We start from the raw sequence: 10,623 nt of genomic DNA, 5'->3' as shown, positions 1-10,623 counted from the left end.
TTTTATTAGAGATGTTTGTTGAGGTGAGTTATGGGCACCTCGTGTTATATCATTTTAGATTGTCCAAATTGCCATATTATAGATGGTGGTTGAGGTGAGTTATGGGCACCTTGGGACTCTAGAATGATTTGGTATATGATCTCTAATTATGAGTGTGACACTCGTTGTTATGTCTTTTTAGATTGTCCACTTACCATATTATAGATGGTGGTTGAGGTGAGTTATGGGCACCTTGGGACTCTAGAATGATTTGATATATGAGTGTGTCACTAGTTTGTTCTTGTGCCATTGATATTATTGATGCTTCTAAGTAAATGTGATGGATATATGGTATTTAAAACCTTAAATGTTTTAAGGTACATTTAAAATCAAGATGTTTTGGGATTATAGCCCAACCTTTTATTTGTTTATGAATCTTATGAGTGCATTTGCACATTTGTGATTCCGTATGTTGTGCTCGTTGTGCACATGTGTTCTTGTGATTTTGCACAAGTATTCTAAGTGTTCTTGGTGTGTGTATGTTCACACATTTGTTCTCAAGAATTTTATTTTATCGATTATAGTATCTTGAAGATATTTTTTACATGCATGTTATTGTTATGAGAATTCATTTTAAAAGGAGTATTGTTTTATTCGAGGTTTATTTTCATTACAAGTTTATTGCCTCAAAAGTCTTTTCCTTTTATGCCCATTATCTAAGTGTCATCATACGTAGACAAGAATTTTATTACACCTTCGTGTGTTTTTAGCCCTTTGTTGGCTTTTGCTCTCTTGGTCTAGTAGCTGAACACACTTGTCTTGAGTGTTTTTATATGTAGACAAGGCACGTTGATTCACACCATGGTGTGTGATTTTTAGCCTATGTTGGCGTTTGTGTCCTTGTTCTAGTCGCTTAAGATGTATGCCCATGGTTGGCTTATTTCATTCATTTCAAGTGCTATCATATGTAGACAAGAGATGTATTATGTTTTAGCCCATGGTTGGCTTATTACTCTTGTTCTAGTAGCTGAACATATTTGGTTTTAAGTGTATTTTTTACGTAGACAAGAGATACTTTTTAGTCCATGTTGGCATGTATTCTCTTGTTCTTGTCGTAGATGCACTTATTTCAAGTATTATTATATGTAGACAAGAGGTTCTTTTACACACCTTTGTGTGTGTCCTTGGCCTTTAATGACTTTATATTCTTGATCTAGTAGCTTATACACTTGATTTATGGGTTTTGGAGGACTAATGAGGAAGATGTTTGTAATGGATAAACTATTGTTGAAATTGGCAAAATTTCATTCATGACTTGTGTTTTTCAAGCAAATCATATTTTTGATATGCATATCAAGTTGATTTCTTAGCATTTAATCTATATATTAAGTGCTTATGGTTTTTGCCACCCTTATATGCAAAATGTGTATTAAGTATGTCTTTCATAAATGATTTTAAAACCTTGTGAACTCTTGGGTTTATTTTGCCTAAAGTATGCTTGGAGACTTTGTTTCTCTTGTTTGGCACTTCATTACATGTTTGAAGCATGTTCATTAATGAGTTCTTTGAGTATTAATTCATTTCATGATAAGTATATGCATATGCTCTTTATGGCCTTTTTGGGCCCTCATTCAATAATGTTTATGTATATCATGCCTCTTCGTAGGCTTATTGTGGTGTCCCTTAGTGGACCACTTTGTTATTCCCCATTATGGGGTTATATTTGTCCAACGTTGGACCTTATGAATGCATTATGCATTCTTGCAATTTATTTCTGCATAATTTGCTTCCGCTCATTTTGTTTTAAACATGATATATGATTTTGAAACTTTGGTGTCATTTTTGCATAATTTGCATCTCTTCTAACCTGTGCTAGTTAGAAATGTTCCATTTGAATAAAAGTACAAAGATTTGTTTTACTTGTTTCTTTGTTGTTATTTCACAGGATCTTGGAGATAGGACAAAGAGGAGTACCCTAGATAGTTCGGGAAATTTGAAGACAATAGGAGGAAGGCCTTTTCAAGTTCCATTGCATCCTTGCTGGAGCCTCTTGGAGTCTTGCCCTTTGTTCAATCTTTTCGTTTCCCCGCAAAGATTGAGGGGGGTGTTAAAATATGTTGATCCTTAAATGTACATATATATATTTATATATATATATATATAAAGATACGTATACATATATATATATATATATGTTTACATATCTCTATTTATATATATAAATATATATATTTTATCTTCCTAAAATACCCTCAAGGGTATTCTTGTAAATTAGCATTTTACGCATATTCCAATTGGAATATGCATTGTAATTTTTTTACTGTTGGGGGCTCTCCAACGTCCCCTTTGGGAGCCCCCAAGGTGGTACGAAAACCAAAAAATATAAAAAACAAAAAATAAAAATAAAACAAAAATTACAATGCATATTCCAATTGGAATATGCGTAAAATGCTAATTTACAAGAATACCCTTGAGGGTATTTTAGGAAGATAAAATATATATATTTATATATATAAATAGAGATATGTATACATATATATATATATGTATATGTATCTTTATATATATATATATATAAATATATATATGTACATTTAAGGATCAACATATTTTAACAGTACCATGCTCAATCATCAAAAAAAAAAAAAGAGGGACTATACCCATTATATTGGAACATAACACAAAATGGATTGGATGAACTATAACTAGTGTCATTTGGGAAACCCAGCCTAATGGGCAATATGGGTTGAATACCCGGTACGGGTACTAAACTATTAGCTTGTATGCTATGGCAATAAAACTGATGAAAAACTTAATATTAAAGGTTGTGCACCCGACTGGTTTAAAGGCACCGGGGCCTTGGTGCTTGACGGTTTAAAGACACCGAAACATTATGAATAATGATCAAAACACTAGTAAGGAACTTAAATTTAATTTCTGTGTTTGACTGGTTTAAAGGCACCGGAGCACTTTGAGTGGGTTTAAGCAATCAATATGGAAAAGGGATTTGGATAGTTTATTCACCTTGGTAAATAAACTAAGGATGAGAATTCTACTGCCGTGGTAGTAGAAGGAAGTCGGGGAAATGCCCTGTACTTCGGGAAATAAATTTAAATGAAAAGAGTAACCCACTCAGTTTCAGGCTTACCTTGGAGAGGGGTAGGTGGTACAAAACTCTGGGGACATGTGTTTAGTTTCGAGCGTAAAGCGACTCGTTGGTCCCAGTCCTCAGAGTCGGGGGACCCGGACTACCAAATGTGTCCTAGGTGGTAGTTTCATGTTCTTCTGCAGAAGTTAGGGATGCATCCTGTTTTGGTTTTGGCCTTTGGGAGTTTCTCTCGGTCACTGGCCGCTCCCTTGGGATTTCAGTCACAGTTAGAATGTTCGGGATAATAAAACAACTTTGAATAATATACCCCCGAACGTTCTCTTCTGTGATGATTGCCTTGGCCCGTGTGTACCCGCGGGATAAGAAAAGATAAACATCAACTAGAACAGTTAGGTATCACTGTGTTGGAGTCGTTAAAGAGACATTTGCATACTCTTTCGTCATGCTTTATATTTGGTGCTTATGATGAAACAACATCCTAAACTGTGTATATATTAGTTAATTGAATTCATATTATGGATGTTATATAGATGTTATTCATGTCAGTGTAAGTTCTGCTTTAATTGCTTAATACCTTGCTTAATTGTTGTAGTTGCATAACGTGCTTTTTGTGATTAAGTATAACTGTTACATAATCTACCTTTTTATTTAGATATATGTTTGTTATTGTTGTTGCATCGACTTCCTTATGTGTTTATGTCTAGACTGAAAATCAAACACGACACCCACATCACACACCTGACACATGATCTACTTACAAGAATAATTACAGTTTTCCTACTTAGACGTGGCAGTCTAATTCCTATAATTTTTATCATTTTCAGGCACAGAGTAGTCCATGAGTGAAGCAGAATGAGGCGCCGACCATGACTGGATTTATTTGTTCCCTAGCGGTCCAAATTGCTTTTTGATTGAAATTTTTGTTTTAAGACTGATGATGTGATAAACTCTGTTTGGATTCTATTATTATTGAAATAACAAAATAAATGGTGTGGTTTGCTTTTACCTTCCTGTATCGTTCTGAAATACTTAACCCTGGAATCATTTGTTGTTTCCGCTTAAAAAAAAAAAAATCCTCAAAAATCTGGGTTTAAATTTCGGGGCGTTACATTATGTGTATCTGTGATGGCTATCTATTTTTTTTTAAACCATGGTGTTTTGAAATGTGGTTAAAATTGAGATTGATTATATTAGTGTATTTTTTATTACAAGCCTTCTTACCCTAAGTCACACAGACTCGGCTATAAGGTCGACGCACCCGCGTCGACACGCCCCGACACGGGTGCGGACACGAGTGTGGCTTCAGACATGGGGCGGACACGGTCAACCAAGTGTCGGACTCGGTCAACGCATCGGGGCCGAGTCCGTCCACATTTTGGACTTGGTCAACTTTGACCAAGTCTATTTTTATCCATTTTTTAGGGCAAAAGATGTATAAAACTAAAAAAAAATAAACTTTTTATATATTTTTTTAAAAATATATATATATAGTTGAGTCTCATTATTGTTATATATTTATATATAGCCGTGTCCCTTAATGGGCACAACTATGACCGAGTCTTATTATTGTTATATATATATATATTTAAAATATATATACATATATATATAGTCGTGTCCCCTTGTCCAAAAAATTTGAAATTGCTCCACACCCGTGTCGCACCCGTACCCGTACCCGCACCCGCACCCATGTAACATAGTTCTTACCTCAGTCGTCTTTTCATTTTTTATGCCTCTTATCTAAGTGTCATTATATGTAGACAAGAGATGTTTATTCACACCTTCGTGTGTGATTTTTAGCCCATTGTTGGCTTTGTACTCTTGCTCTAGTTGTTGATACACTTGTGTGTCATTATATGTAGACAAGAGATGTTTATTCACACCTTCGTGTGTGATTTTTAGCCCATTGTTGGCTTTGTACTCTTGCTCTAGTTGTTGATACACTTGTTTTTAAGTGTCATTATATGTAGACAATAGATGTTTATTCATACCTTTGTGTGTGATTTTTAGCCTATTGTTGGTTTTATATTCTTGTTCTAGTCATTGATACACTTGATTTTGAGTGTCATTATATGTAGACAAGAGATATTTATTCATAGCTTCGTGTGTGATTTTTTGCTCTCTGTTGGCATTATGCTCTTGTTTTAGTAGCTGATACACTTGTTTCAAGTGTCATTATACGAACACAAAAGGTATTTTTACACACCTTCGTGTGTGTCTTTGGCCCTTTAGTGGCATGTTGTTTATGCTCTTGTTTAGTAGTTGATACACTTAATATTTGAGGTTTGGAGGACTATGAGGTGATTGTTTGTGATGGTTAAACCGATGTTCTAATTTGAAAAATTGTCTAAATCCATCTTCTCTTTTATAAGAAACAATTGTTAAAATAATTTCATGCATCTTGCATTGTATTATTGAAGTTGTTCTTGATATTTGTGAGAATGTAATTTTCCTCAGATTGGTGTTGTTTTGCAAATATCATTTTTTTTATATAAGATTTTTAAAATCTCTATTTGAAATTTCTAAACTTTTACTACTTGTTTCTATGAAAGATGTTTATAGATAAAGCACTTTCGCATACTCATGATAATATTATTCTTTATATTACGAGTCGTTTTGTGTACCCCCTTAAGGGTTTTGTAAGTATGTCCCTTACATAAATACTTGTGTATTGTTATGATAGGGACGATTGGTTCATAATTAAAGGAACTTGATTCATTATATTAAATTCATGCTTGTTATATGCATTTTTATTGATAGAAATAGTTATCTTTCTTTAAAAATATATAGTGGGTTTATCAAGTTGTCTTTGAGCTTAATCCTCTTGATGACATTTTTACATGATGCTTGATTGAAATGTGTAGAATATTTTTTATGAATCATTGTTTTATTTTTTATGAATCATAATAATCAAATTTCTCATGATCAATGTTATGGCTTTTTGAAAAATGAGTTGATTCAATATAATCTTGTTTGAAATTTTTAATTCTTTTTTTAAATTATATTCAGCAATAATATTTTTTTCTTATATACTTGGAGCTCTGGTTTGTTCCACAGGTTCTCAAAGATGAGATGGAAGAATTCCTTTGATACGTCATGGAGATAGTCAATGAAGGTGCTTGGGGATGATCACCATTAAAGACAATTGAAGGGTGACATTTGCAAAATTCTTTGATATGCTATAAAGATCGTGATTTCCTTTGAAGACTCTTGAAGACTTGGGATCCTTTTGTATTTTCAAACTTTTCATCCTCCCCACGTAAAGTTTGAGGGGGGCGTGTTAAAAATATATGTACGGTATATATATATACATATATATGTTCTATTTTATTCGGTCTTTTCACAGTGTAATATAAGTTGTGTACAACTTATTTAGGTTTTTTTATTTTCATAATTTTTAAATTTCTTCTTTTTATTTTCCCCTTTATTGGGACCATTGGGGGGGGGGGCACTTGTATAGATGTTGGGGTCACCAACGATCATTAACCGTTGGGGCTCCCCAATGTCTATCTATTGGGAGCCCCAATGGCCCCCTCTTACTCTCTCTTTCATTATGAATATAAAGGGGTTTTCCCCCCTCATTCACATAGAGTTTTTCTTACACTCTCCTAATAAAATTATTTATTTTGCCTTTTGGCATTACCCCTTTGTGGTTTTATGTATTTGCACTTTATGTGCTTGTTAAAAGAGGTCGGGGTAGGCCTAGGAAGACATGGATGGAGGTGATAGGAAAGGATATGAATGCTTTGAACCTCACCGAGGACATAGCATTGGATAGAAATGATTGGAGGAGAAGGATTCATGTGGAAGACCCATAATGATTTTCTTTTTTGGTTCATATCGCTGACCCCAATTGTTTTTGGGATGAAGGCGTAGTTGTTGTTGTTGTTGTTGCACTTTATGTGCTTGTGATTTCCCTTTAGTGGGTTTGTGTATTTGCACTTTATGTGCTTATGATTTCTTGTCCACTATTGGATCTTCAAGTGTTAGCACTTGTTAATTGTATTTCCGCCTATTTTCTTACACAATCAGCATTTAATATGTTATGATAGTTTTTCTTATGTTTATCAAAGAAAATTTTTCTTTTTTTTCTTTTTATTTGCTTGTGTAGTTGTGTGACTAGTGTGCAAAAATCGTTAAATCGTGAGGCAAGTGGTTATTCAATTGGTTGAAATGATCTATGGCTGGAGATATATGCAAAACTTCTTTTCATATGTCCATCTGACCTGACTAGTTGGAAAATCAGGAAAGGTTGTTATTAAATTGATTATGCAGATGCACAACAAAGTACATATATACAGGATAAATCCTGTTAAAATATGTGTAGTCGTATATATATATATATATAAATATATACATATGTGTGCAATACCCGATAGGGGTATTTCTGTTATTTTGTATTAGCTACATAGTTGTTTTTAGAAAACAACTATTTATTTGTTTTTAGAATTAGTTTATATTTTTTATTTTTTGTTTTTTGTTTTTATTTCACGCAAGTGGGGTCCCCACATAGATTCGTTGGAACCGAGTCATCATCACTCTTAGAGATTCACTTTTTAAGCATATTTTCTTCCATACTTAATTCTTTGATTGTGTCTTCTATTGAGGGAACTTTCCCTCTATGAAGAAGAGCTGATTTGGTGGATTCAAAATCCGATATCAAACCATTAATGAATTAGAAAAAATGTTTTGTATTTATTTGATTTTGGCGGAGTTCTATATTTTTTAGACAATGCCATTTTGGTTCAAAAAGAGTAACTCTTCCCATAGTCATATTTTGTATCTTGTCTTGCAAATTGCACACATGTGCAATATCTTTAAGAGAATATATTCTCTTGAGATAATCCCATGCATTGTTTGCATGTTCGAATTTAGCAAGACTAGAACACTTCTTAATGTCAACATTATTAATGAGGCAAGACATGAAGGTTCCAGATTTACTGGTGCACACTTTCAGTGCGCCAATAAAGGTCTTTTTGATGAAATTGACATTGAACATCAACGTCATCCCGCTGGTAGTTACGCACCTAAGGGTTGCGCAGCTATCACTTTTTCTCTATATATATACATATAAATACATATATGTATATTTACATTTTTAACATACCCCACTATAAAAAGCCAAGTGGAGTTCTCACATTCTTCAATGTGGGACTAAAATTTTAGGAAAGAATAACACCCACTAACTTGGGTAAATGTAGGATAATGGGCATGAAACATAGATAGTTTTGAGCCAATACCCCAACAAATAAGAGTGTGAGAGATTATTATGGTACTCTCTCTCCTCTATGGGATGAGTTGGCCTTACTTGAACCTAAATGGGAAGGCTCGACTAGCGCAATGAGGCAAAAATAATTAGAGAAAGAACAATTTTTTACGTTCTTCTTTGGGTTAAGGCTCGAATTTGAACAAGGTATTTTATATTGCATAGGACCATTACTATATCTCTCAATAAGGCTCTGTGATCATCGCAAAAATTTTCCTCTCTTTATGGTTTCTCTCTCTTCCTTCTCTTTCCCTTTTCTAACCTCTATTCTCCTCCTTTTTGAAGGGAGAAGGATAAAAGAAAGAAAAGAAAGAAAGAAAAGAAAAGAAAGAAAGAGAGAGAGAAGAGGAATTCTTTTGCGGGTTTTCACTTGACCTTTATTTGAAAAATATTTAGAAAATAACTCGCCTCCGTTTTGAAAATTTGCGGGAAAAATGGAGAGACGGGATTCGCTCGTCGGTACGAGGTTCGACCGTTCCTGGCGCCTTTACCAGGGGTAATCGAACCAAGGATCGAATCTATGCCTTTTGCTTTGCCTAAATATAACCTAAGAATTTATTCTAAAGATCTAAATGCACAAAGAGTCATGCTTGTGCGATGCAAGGATGAATGCTCTTTCGAAAATTGATTTAGAAATTTCCAAATATTCTGAGATGAACTTGGCAAAGGAGTGAAGAAATGATTTAATCTAACTTAGAACTTTGAGATAGATCAGAGGAGTTCTAAGTTTTTGAAGTAAATCAGGATTGGAAGGATAAGTGGGAAAGGATCACTTGAAGCTTTGAAATGAAAGGAAATAAAGTTTAAAAGTCAAAAAATGGACTTTGAATTTGAATTTGAATTTAGGAAAGGAAATGAATACTTGAGATGGAATTGAATTCGGATTTTTTTAAGTTTGGAATGGATCTGAGATAATCAAATGGTATTTAAGAATAGAAATGGATTTAGGGAGTTTTGGATGAGATCTGAAAGTGGAATTGGATTTGAAATCTAGAATTGAGAATGGAATTGGATCTAAAGATGGATTTAAGATCTGAGATCCGAGATAAAATTGGGTTCTGGATCCTAAGATGGATTTAGATCTGAAGTCTGAGACCCAAATGTAGAATTGGGTTCTGGATCTTAAGATGGATTTGGATCTGAAGTCTGAGATCCAAAGTAGGACTGGATTCTGGATCCTAACATGGATTTGGATCTGAAGTCTGAGATCCAAAGTGAAATTGGAATCTGGATCCTAAAGGGGATTTGGATCTAAAGTCTAAGATCCGATGTAGAGTTGGACTCTAGACCCTAAGATAGATTGTGGATCTGAAGTCTGAGATCCAATGTAGACCTGGGTTCTGGATCCTAAGATGAAATTGGATCTGTAATCTAAGATCCAAAGTGAAATTGGGTCCTGGATCCTAAAGGAAATTTTGGATCTGAAGTCTGAGATCCAAGGTGAAATTTGGATTCTGGATCCTAGAATGGATTTTGGGTTTTTAAAAGTCCAAATGAGACTTTTGAAAATGGATCTGGTTTTTGAAAACCAAGATTGGATTTAAAATTCAGGAATTGAATCTTGAATAAATGAATTTCAAAGTCGATTTAGACCTTGAATTTGAAGTTTGAATTTTGAAATGTAGAAGAGGAAGAGAATCTCAAAGTTAAATTGAACTTTGGATTTGATTTGGAGTATTTGAATATAAATGAATTTGGAATTTCAAAGTAAAATTGAACTTTGAAATCTGATTTGAATAAAAATGAATTTGAAATCTCAGAGTTAGATTGAATTTTGAGATTTAACAATGAAATTGAATCTTGAAAATTGAAAGAATGAATCGGATTTGATAAGGATTGAAGATAGATTCGAAGAAAGATATTTACTTGGAGTTTTTGAAAAATGAATTTTTGAAAATATGATGTAATTCTATCCTAAATGATGAATGAATTTGAAGAATTTGAAATTGGATTTTGAAAAGCTATTTCATTCTTTGGATGAATTAAAACAAGATTGAAAATATAATACATCCTTGACTATGGTCATTGAATGTATTACATAATAATCTATATTTAAATTCAAGAGAAGAATAAAATACATTTGGTGCTTTTATAGAATTTAAAATGAAATTAACTCTCAATATACCCTGACTATGGCCATTGGTATATATTTTGAGTTAATTTTAAGTTAAATTCTAATAAAAGAAAAAAATATTTAAGGAAAATATGATGAATTTTGAAAACGGATCCAATGTAGATCCAGGGTTATTTTGTAAAAGATAAAAATCCT

Source organism: Nuphar pumila, chromosome 13 (genome assembly GCF_984573655.1).
Source record: "Nuphar pumila chromosome 13, dmNupPumi1.hap1.1, whole genome shotgun sequence".
NCBI lineage: Eukaryota > Viridiplantae > Streptophyta > Magnoliopsida > Nymphaeales > Nymphaeaceae > Nuphar > Nuphar pumila.
The sequence above is the reverse complement of the archived record's forward strand: the minus strand, read 5'-3'. Positions refer to the sequence as shown.